Below are 13,363 nucleotides of genomic sequence, written 5' to 3'. Positions count from 1 at the left end.
GGGAAAAATAAAGAGGAACAATGATTCACTTCCTTAATCCGGGTTGGGTTTTGACGAGATTTACACATACAGAGCACTCAGCATGTTCCAATCAACTAAGTATATTCAATGACCGTTATATTACCACATTCAGAACAGATGTGATTATAATTACGATTGTGTAATCTTTTGGCCACCATAATCAACCCAGCATCTTCCATGAAATACTCATGCACCAAAGTTTGTTTTTTTTCCCCCTCCATGGCAAAAATGTTTACTTTAAAATTGTTAAAGCGAGAGCGTCGTCACCTGCACACGTGCGAGAGTTGAGTTACCAGCAATGATAACAACACACGGTAAAACGCAAAGGTAGACAACACTCGTTTGTAAACATTGATACGCTATGGTCATCTGACGCATGCGCAGGGGATGACTCCCCCGCTTTCAAAATGAGAGAAATATAAATTGGTTACACAGCTCCAGAAAGAGTCCTTCAGCAAAAGAAAAAATTCAAATATTACACAGAAATTGCAATTTGAAGTTATCACCATTAGAACAATGATAAATCACACAAATTTTAAAAATACGGTAATTCCTGATAAATAAAGTATTTGAGGTCAGTTACACTAAATATGGAAAGGTTTTAACCTATTTCAACATTTAAGATATGATGAGATAAAGTTACCATAGGAATAATATAGCCACCATTTCAAATGTACTGTATGTATTTCTAACAAATATTTTCATGAAAAATAATTCAGTGACTCCCATATCCTTATTTGGCCTAGAGTAACATATAATTCAAAGAAATATATAATGTTTTTTTTATAATTCCACCCCTCCTCCACAACTTTCTATAGGGCGACCCCCTAAGTGGGTTCAAGAAAATAGTATTACTTTAAGACGAATAAAAAATTTAAATTTTCTTTATCAAGTTGACAGTATGGCAGAAACAACATTCAACCCAGCAAATATACGATAAAATCCATATAGCAGAACTTCAGAATAAAAAACATAAAATTTGATCAAAAGTAGAATGACATATTCGTAACATTTAAATCGGGAGATATAACACTTATCATGAGTATTCATCAAAAATACGTCATCACGCTTTCAGCAGTATACGATAAAAAAAAAACCTACGATCAGCGTGAAGATAAATATGAAGTTTCCAGTACAGAACAAAAGAGCTTCATTTCCCTAAAGATTATAAACAGTTGATGAAAATCAGACATATGCAATGTCATTTTTGATACCAATAACCTGGCACGTGTAAGTAGTAGGTACTAGATTGGTTTCAACAACAAATAAATAATGCCAACAGGCTTTTAACGTAAATCCAAACATTATAAACAACCGAAACGTGAATAACAAGCTACGTCAATTGAGTGTCAAAAGAGACAATTTTAAAAGGTCAAGAACAGAGTAGGAGAGTGAACTTTCACATTTTATGCGCAAGTTTACTGATGGTATCTGCATATATATATTTGGATCAAATAGAACCCAAGATGCGGGATGATGGTGGGAATGCTATAATACCAGCAAAGAATTAATATTTTTTAAATAATACATATTTTTTTTATCAATATATACATCTATATATATGTATATATGTATATGTATACTGCATTGTGAAAACAACTTTTAGTCACACATGTGTATATAAATATATAAAATTATATATACCGGTATATCCAAAATGAAATATATATCAGTGTACATTTTGTATTTTGGCAGATGTTTAGTAATATCAACATGGTGAAATTAAATGCTAGTGAAAACAAATGGTTTTACAGTAGGTGATGTATGTTTTGTGATGTTTTTACTCTACTTGAGTTTCATTGAAAATGAAATGATTAGATGAAAAATTTAAAAATTATGCAAACGAGGTAATTAATATGCACAGATTTTAACCCCAAAACTAATCAGGTATGTGCATTGTCTCATATCTGACAAGTTTCATTGAAACTGGATGATTGGTTCTTGAGACATTAGTGTAAAAGCTGGAAAAAAATGAAATATTATGCAAATTCGGTAAATAATATGCACAGATTGAACATAAAACTAATCAGGTATGTGCATTGTCCCGTATTACCAAGTTTCATTGAAATGGGATGAATAGTTTTTGAGATATTCTCGTAAAAGTTTAAAATTGACTACTGTAAACGCATTAATTAGTTGCTGGTTTCTGACAAATTAAAACCATGTAAACATGGAAAGTAACAATAGAACTTGTTGTTTCCTTGCCAAATTCATAAACTATTAACCTAGTCTAACTGCTCAAAACATCAAAATAGTGAAATTAAATGCCAGTGAAAATAAATGGTTTACAGTAATTAATGCAAACTAGGTAATTAATATTCATAGATTTTAACCCAAAACTAATCAGGTCTGTGCATCTAGAGCATATATCTACCAAGTTTCATTGAAATGCAAGAACTGGTTCTTGAGATATCAGTGGAAAAGATGTACAGACACACAATACCCATAAATACTTTGAAAAAAATGTATGAAATGTTTCATCCACATTTTCCAGAAGAATTAAAAATATTAAAGTATTGTACTTTCCTAGTTTAAATTATATTGATACCCGCAGTAGGTATCAATGGAGATCATTTTATTCAAATTACATTATTAGTATGCATTAATAAATCAATCAATTCTCTAAAGCATCTTTCCTTTCAATCGAGCCAGTCTGAGTTTTTGTTGAGAAATCAGTTATAGTAGATACATACATACAGACATGCAAATACTCATCAGGAACAGACATACATACAGACAGAAACCATCATGCCCTTTGGGATTTACTTTCATTATGTTCACTAAAATAGCTCTAACGTAGATGCAACGCTGATGAAAGGAGAGCCCGAACTGGTTTTGCAATTGTATGAAGTCGGACAAATAGACTGTGATCTATCAGACAGTCATTAAAATAAGTCTCAAAATTGCCTTAGTACATTTTTCACAAAAAATGGCAAAAGAGCATAAATGTGACAGAATTTAGAATTATTTGGCAAATTTTGGATGTAAAACAGTAAATTTAACACAAAACACTTTAAGCCCTTATTGTCTAAATTGATGTATGTATGGGGGTCTAAAAACTAACTCTGCAAGGCGATTATGCGACTCGCCGAATGTCGATTATTGAACTTTGCGACAGGATCACAGTGTCACTCTGCGAAGAGTACGATTCCCATTGGTTGGTTGGTCGAAAAGCGCGAATCTCAATGGTCGATCGATGTAAGGGTACACACATCATGCCTTATAGAAATGTTCAGTTTTAAATGGTTATTTTACCGACGGCATGCCGCACGGTTCGGTAATCAGCAAGTATTTAACATTGATTTATTAACATACTAGTATATAACATGAAAGGGGTTACAAAACACATGCACGTTGGTGTTGGCTGCATTATTACGGTGTAACATCAGGGAGCTGTTAACATTAACGCCATCTTGAAGTTGTAAGGCTTCGTCCGCAACTATGTTCATTAGCATAGGTGGCAGCTTTAAAGCGAGTAGAGCGCGAAGTACGTTTCACAGGATGTTACGCTCTTTTTTGTCATTAGCAAGTATAATTTGTTATAACTATATTCATCACTTTGAATTCCCAAATAAAGCGTGTAGCGGGTCAAACTGTTTCTAGGCAATCAATATCGTTTTATTAAGAATATTAAAAGAGAAAAAAACGTAAAGCTGTGTGAAAGCTGTGAATGGATTGCAACTACTGCTGAAGATAGAAAACTTAGACGTGCTTGCAATCTGTTGCGATTCCGATGAAAAATTCTTGAACAATAAATATAAATTGCGTAAACGAGGGGTGAACGCGAAAGTCCTGTACTTTTTCATCGGAATCACAACAGGCTGCAGGCAGGTCTAAATTAGTAAATATGACCCTGAGTTGCAGATTTGCCTTTGCCTCGTCTGTCATTGGCGTCTTTGCTTTCTTTCTTTTCATCATCATTGCGTTAGTAAGATGGTGTTATTAAAATAGAATATAGACTTAAAAAATAAAACGATTTCTCAGACGAAGTCTTGACTGATAATAATGCTAACAATGACGTTAGATAAATATGCATTGTTTGCGACAGGAAGCTTGTCATCCGTTCTATCAGAATCGTCAACAACAGAGTATTACCGGTAGTATAAATATACATGTTATAAACATTATGCAAATATTAACGAAACGGTAGTAGTGTTAGCGTTTGAGCACGGGTCTTTCCGAAATTTCGAAAAGCTGGGATGATGAATCAAGGTACAAAGTAATCGTTTTATCAATTATTGAAAAATCAAGAAAAAAAGAAAATTTACCTTCCCACTACATTAAGATCAATATGGACCACCGAAATTTGACGTTCATTTAAAAAATTAAACCATAATTTTCAGTAATACTGACTTCGAAAATTATGATACAAAAATAATTACATTCATACCACAAACCAACGCCGTTTTTGTTTTTCATAACTGTTACAAAATATTTCATTTCTGTTGGTTAAAATACCAGCTAATCGATCGTAGACTACAAGTTTTGAGTCCGTTTATGATCTAAACGAAGACAGACGATTGCAAACAACTGCTGTCATGGCAAAACGTTGCACATCGTGAATGATTTTTTTTTCACTGCATGCAAATTATTTTCGTTGATGCACTCAACAAAGTCAAAGCAGACGTACAACATTCGTTGCAGAACGCGTGAAAAGTACTTCGCGTTCCACTCGCTTTGAAGCTACCGCCTATGCTAATGAGCATGGTCGTCGGGACGAAGCCTTACAACTCCAAGATGGCGATAACGTTACACCGTAAATAGGCAGTCAAAACCAACGTGCACGTTACACTGTTTAATTTTTCTAGCCAGCGGTGTGATGTGTCTAATCACTGTAAACCATGTGTCATTTGTTTGGTCCCACAATTTGTCTTTCATGTGCTTGCCGATCACCGAACAGTGCGGCATGTCGCCAGTACATAGTGTTTACACACTTTTTTGTACCATTTTTACCATTTAAAACTTATTTTTTTATAAGGCATGCGGTGAACATTGAGCATTGGAATTCGCGCTGTTTGACCAACCAACCAATAGGAATCGTGCTCTTCACAGAGTGACAATGCGATCCTGTCACAGAGTGCAATAATCGACATTCGGCGAGTCGCACAATCGCGTCGCAGAGTTAGTTTTTAGACATTTTGAAAATAAAATAAAAGCAAATTACTAATTTCTGGTGAGCATCTCAATCATTTGCTTAAGGTGGTAGTAGCGTACTTGTAGATAGTTTTTTACATGTTGCACACATTTTTAATAGTGACAATATTTCTCATCAAATCCCACCTACAATTAATCATTTTACCATTATTCAATAATGTGTAATTTTTTAGTTCACTGCCACTCTTACAATAATTTGAATAAATATATAAAATAATATGCATAAAATGTCATTTCAGCAGTGGTTTCAAAAGACCACAATAAAAACACATTTCCAATATTGCCAATTTTCTACTGATAATACTTCTATCAAAAAGCGACCTGTATTAACGACACTTTTATTTCTTTTTTACACCATATGTGACCAAGCTTTTGAAATATTGAGATATAACTTTGCTTGAAAACAGTCAGTGATAAAATGTCCTAAAACAGACAAAACATGCTATTTTCATCCCATTTTGTACATCGATTTTCCCCAAACCGAGTACGATGATCCCATATTTTTAATTCATTTTCTTCATCCATGATACATGAAATATCAAATATGTGAAAATAAGGAAAAGTGACAGTATTTTAACTTTTGACTAGCATTCTATCTTTATAAGAGAAGAACACAAGCAAGTCTGAATGTTATGAAAATATTGTCCGGATCAACTTGACACAACAATTGATGTGGTTATAAGTTAGCTAAAATAGATTAGCAGATTATCTAGTCGTTTTTTAAGCTAATAAACCGGTAAATAACAAAACAGGGTTAAATATAGTATTATTTTATAAGCATGTATCCAATGATCTGTCAGCGTATCTGTATGATCGCTTTAAACAGGAAGCAGCTGCATGCTCAACAACAAATATATTAATACGTGAAACGGATAAATCTGTCTGAGTTGTCAACTGTACTCAAATATCTGAATCTAATTATTTTCTTGACACGCACCGGACGGCACCTACTTGACACGTCGAACGAGTATAGCGTCAATTGGTCAATTTGCGGGCTATTGAAAGTTAATGTCAGGAAGTCAGCTTCAACAAATGAATCAAATTAAGTTACCTACGCACAATACACAAAACATCATTGATGAGTTAACAGAACAAAGTCTGGGAAGGATGTTACGCAAACACAAAAACAAGGTTTTACGTGTAAAAAGTCAAAGTAGTGCCTCTACTAAAGGTAGTTTAAAATATGTCTTTCAAATCTCTGTATTTAATTTGAAATAGACGCATGTCCACACGTTCAACAAAAAAATCTATTTATATTTTATCAAACGGCCGTATTTCAGTATGTAATTCACACTCAATATGGATGAAACTAGCCGTGGAGTGCCCCGCAAGAAGACTCTTTTCGATAATCACAATGCATGGGAGTACTTGAGTTTTCTGTCGTATACAATCATGAATATTTATAGAATACAATTTCGATGTTACTTTACTAGTTGGGTAATTCAAGCAGGATTCTCAGCTAAAAGTTGATGAGAAGACATTTTTTAAAACAGCAATGTAAATCTTCAAAATACCTGTCAATCGCAGGTTTATTCAAATTAATTATCATGTTCACGTTACGGGATCTCAGCACGTGACGAAATTTTTAATCTTTCATGTTTGGGGAGGGGTTACAGTTGCTGCATTCGCGTTAGTCAGGACCAACATCGGGATCCACTTGTTTAATGCCGAAATCACGCCTTTATTTGTTAATCCTCAATCGTGCTGTTGGGACAAAGATTAAGTTTTTTCGGCACGTGCTGAGAGACTATAATATTAATCCAAACAAGTATTGACAAGACGTTTTTTCAGACAGATAATAGTGCATGTAAGGAGTTAGTTCAATGCATCTAAGGTAAGATAAGAGAAGATAAGGTTTGTATACATAGCAAAACAATGGGCGGGCCAATGAAATCACATTTCCCATCATGCATTGATGCAATCCCAGGGGATTGCAAAGCATTGCTTCAAACATTTTTAACAACAAAATTAACATATGTAAATTATCACACAAACAATTTTAACAGTAGTGGTTGTAATGACATACACTTTATATTAAAGTAAAAATATTGAAGAGTACTGGTATTCTCGGGAGTGAACATCTGAACATTTTCACCACTTGATAAAATAACCATAACTGGTGAAAACAAACGCTGAAAACCTGTCAACAAATTGTACTTTGGGCTAGTTGTTGAGACTCTCCTGAACAGTGTATAACGAATAATATAAATTTGGTCGTTCATATGATTGTCTCAATACTGTGGAATACTTTATTTTCGCTGGAATTAATTTTCGCTGAAAAGGCTTTTTGGGTGTTTTGTATGGAATTTATTTTAACTGGTTTTTGATGAGTTTAATGTGAAATATAGGAAAAAAAGTATATTCGCTGGATTTTATTTTCACGGAATCATCCCTCCAGCAAAAATAGCGAAAATAAATTCCACGCGAAAATAAAGTATTCTACAGTAGTTCAGTTCGTGCTGTTTTCACAAGCAGCTCGCACAGAGTCTACAGAAATACATGGTACAATGATGTGCCTCTGAAATTAGGCCATGCGCATATGAAGTGACTGGTTGGGAAAAAAAAAACGGTCATTCGCATCGAAAGATAAAATAACAGCATTGTTCACTAGCTGCTTCTCTCATTAAACATTCATGTATGTGTCCAAGTTAATAAAACAACTTATGAGCAACACTGTCACAACAAATCACAAGCCAGTATTGATAAGTTGGATCGTTTGAAGAATGAAAATAGAGTCACAGTGTGACGGCCTATAAAGAGCCTCTATATACATGTAAGTACAGCCATGAAGTTCCCCAAACATATACATCCAAATATTGCCCCCCCCCCCCTCCAGCCTGATACTGATTACTAAACATAATTGCATTTAATGGCTTCTGAGAAGGGTGATATCCAGATGTCAACATTGGTGTACATCATTCACACAAGTACACACACACGTATATTTGTGTAAATGGTGAGTAAACTACGAAGAATGCTGCATACGCTGAACTCTTATTATGGATATAAATTTGTGAAACAGCGGTTGAAAACCTGCTGCGAATTTAGAAAGGTCAGCGAGTTAATTTTACAGAATGGTAAGCAACAGAAGGTTTTTTTAATTCAATAAATTCATTCTCTACTCAAGTTTCTACCCTTATTAATTACATGCTGACATGGGTTACAGATATGTACACTATATATAGTCCCACGGTTACACAGATTTTCAACTGGTGTTAGAAATACTGAAGAAGAAGAAAAATTTCATTGTGTGAACTTAAATCATCAGGCGTGCCGTGGATTACTTGACGACAAAAGGAGGTATTGTTCTTTGGTGATGAAGATTGAAGGGCTTTGCAAAGCACCATGGGCAGAATTATGGAAGCGGGGTTACTAAATTCAGAGTGCTAACATGGCTGGCTGTTTAAGTGTTAAGACAGTATCTAAGTAATTACAGAAAGCCTGCTCATAAACAGATAACAGAGGGTAGTTTATTTATCATCACTGTTACACAACAGTGAATTATTGACAAGAATATAATCATAGTTTTTAATAGACCTTCTAAAAATAAAATATGTAGGTTTACTGGTTTTATCTTCACATGTGTTGTCTACGCTGATTAGAGATAATATGATCACCTTTGTTGATGTTTCAAAAAGTGAATAAAGCATCCAATTGGTTTGTCATGATCACACACAAGGTAATCCATCTCTGGGGTGTGTTCACAATGATAAGCAAGATTGTCTAAACTTGATATCAACATACATGTGTATATACATATTACTAAACTTGCTTTAAAATATCAATTTTTTTTCACTTTTCACGAAATAATCTTTTTGAAATGTTTTCCACATTTTGGATTAAGACTTGCTGCCATGCCAACAGAGAATTTAATGTTTAGATGGTTCTAAATTAAGAAAAAAACAAACTGAAAGCTACTTAAGAGTTTCTAAAGTGATGAATGAAGGTTTGGATGAGAAAAATGATGGCACTCGGAAGCATCAAAATTATCTAAATTACTTTGCAGCAAACAATCATTTCACATTTTCTATAATAGCTTTGAGACAACATTTGAACATCACATTGTATGTTCATCACAAGAAATTTTTATGATTAAAAAACACAACTGCAGTAAAAAAAAATGATGATTAAAATAATTTTCTGAATGTTAAAAAATTTGTATTAAAGTTAAACAAGCAGCCTAACGGGTGAGATAGCTCCGCTGTTAGCAATGCACATTTCAATTAAAGAACTGAAGACATCATTAGAAAATGAACAATATGTATAGTATCAAAGCAATCAGACTTGCAGTTTTTAACAAGAAGTTGAAAATATCACTTTTTACCAAAAATTACAAAAATATTCATCAAAATTAGAGAATTGAAGATATCATCACAAAATGAACAAATCTGAGAGAGGTCCACATGTAGTACCTATATATGTAATATCAAAGCAATTGAACTTTTGGTTTTTAACAAGAAGTCGAAAATATCACTTTTTACCAAAAATGACAAAAATATTCACCAAAATTAGAGAATTGAAGATATCATCACAAAATGAACAAATCTGAGAAAGGTCTACATGTAGTATCTATATATGTAATATCAAAGCAATTTCACTTGCGGTTTTTAACAAGAAGTCGAAAATATCACTTTTTACCAAAATGACAAAAATATTCACCAAAATTAGAGAATTGAAGATATCAACATGAAATGAACAAACCTAAGAGAGGTCTACCCAAGGTACATATTTACCAAGTATCAAAGCATTCAGGCTTGTAGTTTTCAAGAAGAAGTCGAAAAAGTAAAACATTGACACGGACGACGACGGACAATCACTCATATGATAAGCTCCGCTCGACAAAGTCAACAGCGAAGCTAAAAAAACTCAAAATAAGTAACGAAGTGGAAAACTCATTAGATGTAAAACAACTATTGTGGAGCGTAAAATATTTAAACATTACCTTTATACACCATACAAAAGCCACCAGGAACACAGGTTATTATTTTAGCTTAGAATGTGACCGAACTGCTTGTGTTTCGAGTAAATACGTCTCAACAAATCCACTTGCGATTACGTTAACCAATATTTACATGTAGGAAACAGGAAGGATTCCCACGAGAAATGGTTCAAACAACAAACTACACACGATATTGAAAACACGGGTCTCCAATCAACAGAAGAGACATGACTGGACGATTACATTAAGAGAAAGGGGTGTAAGCTAGGCAAAACCATGAGGGAACAAATCAGTATTATTTCTTCACGAGTCTGAGAATTTATCATTCAATTTATATTTTTTGAAAAATAGGATTTTGCTTACCGTGGTGACGGTAGCTTACCGTTACAACAAATTATGTATTCCCTGTTGGAAGGGGATTCAATTGTTGATCCTGTTTATACTATCAGCAGTTTGACACACTGTGTTGCCACAGCAACCATTCTCATCCTGATTGGGCTGCTTTAAACGTGTAAAAACAGCATATTGTATAGTGTGAATAAAACCAGTGTGATGATAATAAATAGATAATGCACTGTATTAAACAAGGTTTACTTCAATTACGTAAAAGTGTTCAAACTGCTAGCAGCACAACGTTTTCTGAATTAATGTTTTTCATTTAAACATATGCACTGCATCTAAACAATTTCCAGTTCTGCAAATTAATCAACTATATTTTGGTTTTGTGTTCCTTGGGAGCACTAATTAACTTTAACAAATAAGTGGGTCATGTTGATTTCTGTTCGAAATTTGCCAATTTATTTTTATTTATACCAAAACAGTTATTTCTTTTCAGAAATCACTGTAGCTTGCTTAGACACTGTCATTTGCTGAATTTAAAGTACTGTATTTGCTCTATTAGAAACGCATATACATGTAAACTAACAGCTGCAGTAACTATTGTATACTTTATCATTAAAAAAATTTCACATTTTGAACATAGACACACCTCTGTTATTCAATACATACTAAGCGAATGTGCTACTAATAGAATAAATATGGTACATGTATGTCTTGTAATTTAAATAACCAAGTTGTTCAAGTACAACAAATTAAATTTCAAAGAAAACAACAAATAAAGAAACGATTAATATCATTAATCTCCATTAGTCTAGATATATATCTTGCATTGATTTTGATTTTTATAAACTTCTCTCAGTAATATACTGTGAAATCTGTATTAGAAGCTACAAATTCTATTAAAATTATAAAATGAAACACAGGGGATGCGGCTTCTATTAGAGCATCTACACATATAAGAAATGGGGAATCTTTGGTTCTCAATTGTTCAAAAAGAATGGGTGCGGCTTCTATTACGAACGCAGCTTCTAATACAAACAATCCTCAATACCATTGATGCAAAAACAGGAACCTGTTTTGGATTGTACATGTAAAATTGTATAACCATGGCAACAAGAGATATTATTCGTAACAAATACATTCATTGACAACACCATCCATGTTATATCACCATCAACACTTACGGCATACAGCAAAAACATGCATTCAGAAAACTTTAATGCGCTTTTAAGTAGACGTATGTGACATAAACTGCTGATGTATTCAAACAATGAAAAATTGAATGAGAAAGTTATTTGTAGATTGGCAGCTGATCCCATGTTTATCCCAAATGCACGTTGTTGACAAAGAGAATCAAATTTGATGATATACAGGTAGCAAAAACAGGTTTTCAAATGGTAGACATTCAATGATGTGTTTGTTCCAAGACGAAGAGGGTTATATCAGTGTCAGCAAAGAATAAAATCAGTTGGTAGGGCTACTGAAGAAAAAATGTTCCCGGACATTTTTTTTTTTTCAATATTTTTATTTGTATTCTGAAACTGATTTTTTTTTCTATGCGCAATGACATGAAACATGAATATTTTAGCCTTTTGGGAAAAATAAGAAATGGATAACATAATTGCTTTTGAAGATCATGATTTTTTAATGGCTACAGTTTTGGAGTGAACATTTTCAAGCTATTTAAATGATTATTTTACGAATACAGGAGTATTTTTCCAAATTTATCAGAATTACTCACCGAATCAGTAATATGTTAATAAGGTATGACTATACAGAATATAGACATTATTATCATGAGAAAAAGGGAGTTTTCTCTTATCTTATCTTACAATACATGCAACACAGAGGGAGTGTGATTGCAAGGTCATCTTCTCCTTACAAAACCTCTTGTTTGAACACAAAAATGTAGGTTAGAAGATCACTCCTTCCACATCTTGGGAGATGATTGATAGTAATTACAAGGGTACTAGAGAATATAACTAATTAATATCAGATCACTTAGTGGAGAAGATAACGATGCTAGAATAACCTTATACTAATTATTAAAATTGAAACATTGAATGTTGTTTATAAATGTTGCTATTTTTAGACATGTTCATCTTAGGAACTGGTGAATCTAAGTACTAATTATTTGTAGGTAATTAGAGATAACAAAGCAAGTGAAATGAAAACCAATCCACTCTCTCTCTTTCCCCCTCTCTCAAATGAGAATGCAAGTAAGCAGTCAAAGGTTCAGTCATCCTGCTGGAGTTAGGTATCATCATAAACAGCGCCCTCTAGTATATATGAAGCGCCCTCAATAGTGCTGTTACTTCTTCACTGTGTATAGCACTCACTACACACAGCTAATTAAAACTACGAATGAATGGTTGAATATCGTAGTTGTAAAATGTTGATATTTTAAGACTTTTAGAGATGGTTCCTTATGACTTCCTTAATCTTCTCACCACCAGACTTTCACGCCCAAATTTTCCAGCACTTTTTTTCTTATATCTTCAATATTTCTGGAAATGAACCCTAATTTTCAGTTTCTACTAAAAAAAACAAGCCATGCATGGCACAGTCCCCGTTAGTTATCAAATTTTTTTAACATTAAAATGATTGACATTTGTATCTGATCGTTAAACAAGTACTTGTTCATATTGAGAGATATTGCTCTGGAACAGCGTTCAAAATCAGCCATTGTGAATACATGTATATATATATATATATATAACATGATGTATAACAAATATATAAAATTTGAATATAATCAGTCAAAGCATTTAAGAGATATGGCTCTAGAAGCCCAATCATTAAAACAAAAAGGCCGCCAGTCAGCAATTTTGAATCCAATCCGAAAAATAAAATGACATGCATCAGGAACCTGTAATGTCTAACGTGTGTTATAAGTTTGAATAAAATCCA

General features: G+C 33.4%; 1 protein-coding gene across 1 annotated transcript in view; it reads right to left on the bottom strand.

Annotated features, from left to right (window-relative positions):
* Nucleotides 1-10,226, bottom strand: part of LOC100375766 (diacylglycerol kinase delta-like) — a 45,443-nt gene extending 35,217 nt beyond the window's left edge. The window contains exon 1 of the mRNA XM_085499465.1: nt 10,118-10,226. The gene's annotated coding sequence lies outside the window, so the exon portion shown is untranslated. The remainder of the gene's footprint in view (nt 1-10,117) is intronic.
* Between the last annotated feature and the right edge of the window lie 3,137 nt (nt 10,227-13,363).

Source organism: Saccoglossus kowalevskii, chromosome 1 (genome assembly GCF_978046115.1).
Source record: "Saccoglossus kowalevskii chromosome 1, keSacKowa6.1, whole genome shotgun sequence".
Lineage (NCBI taxonomy): Eukaryota > Metazoa > Hemichordata > Enteropneusta > Harrimaniidae > Saccoglossus > Saccoglossus kowalevskii.
This window is presented reverse-complemented; position numbering and strand designations above follow the sequence as displayed.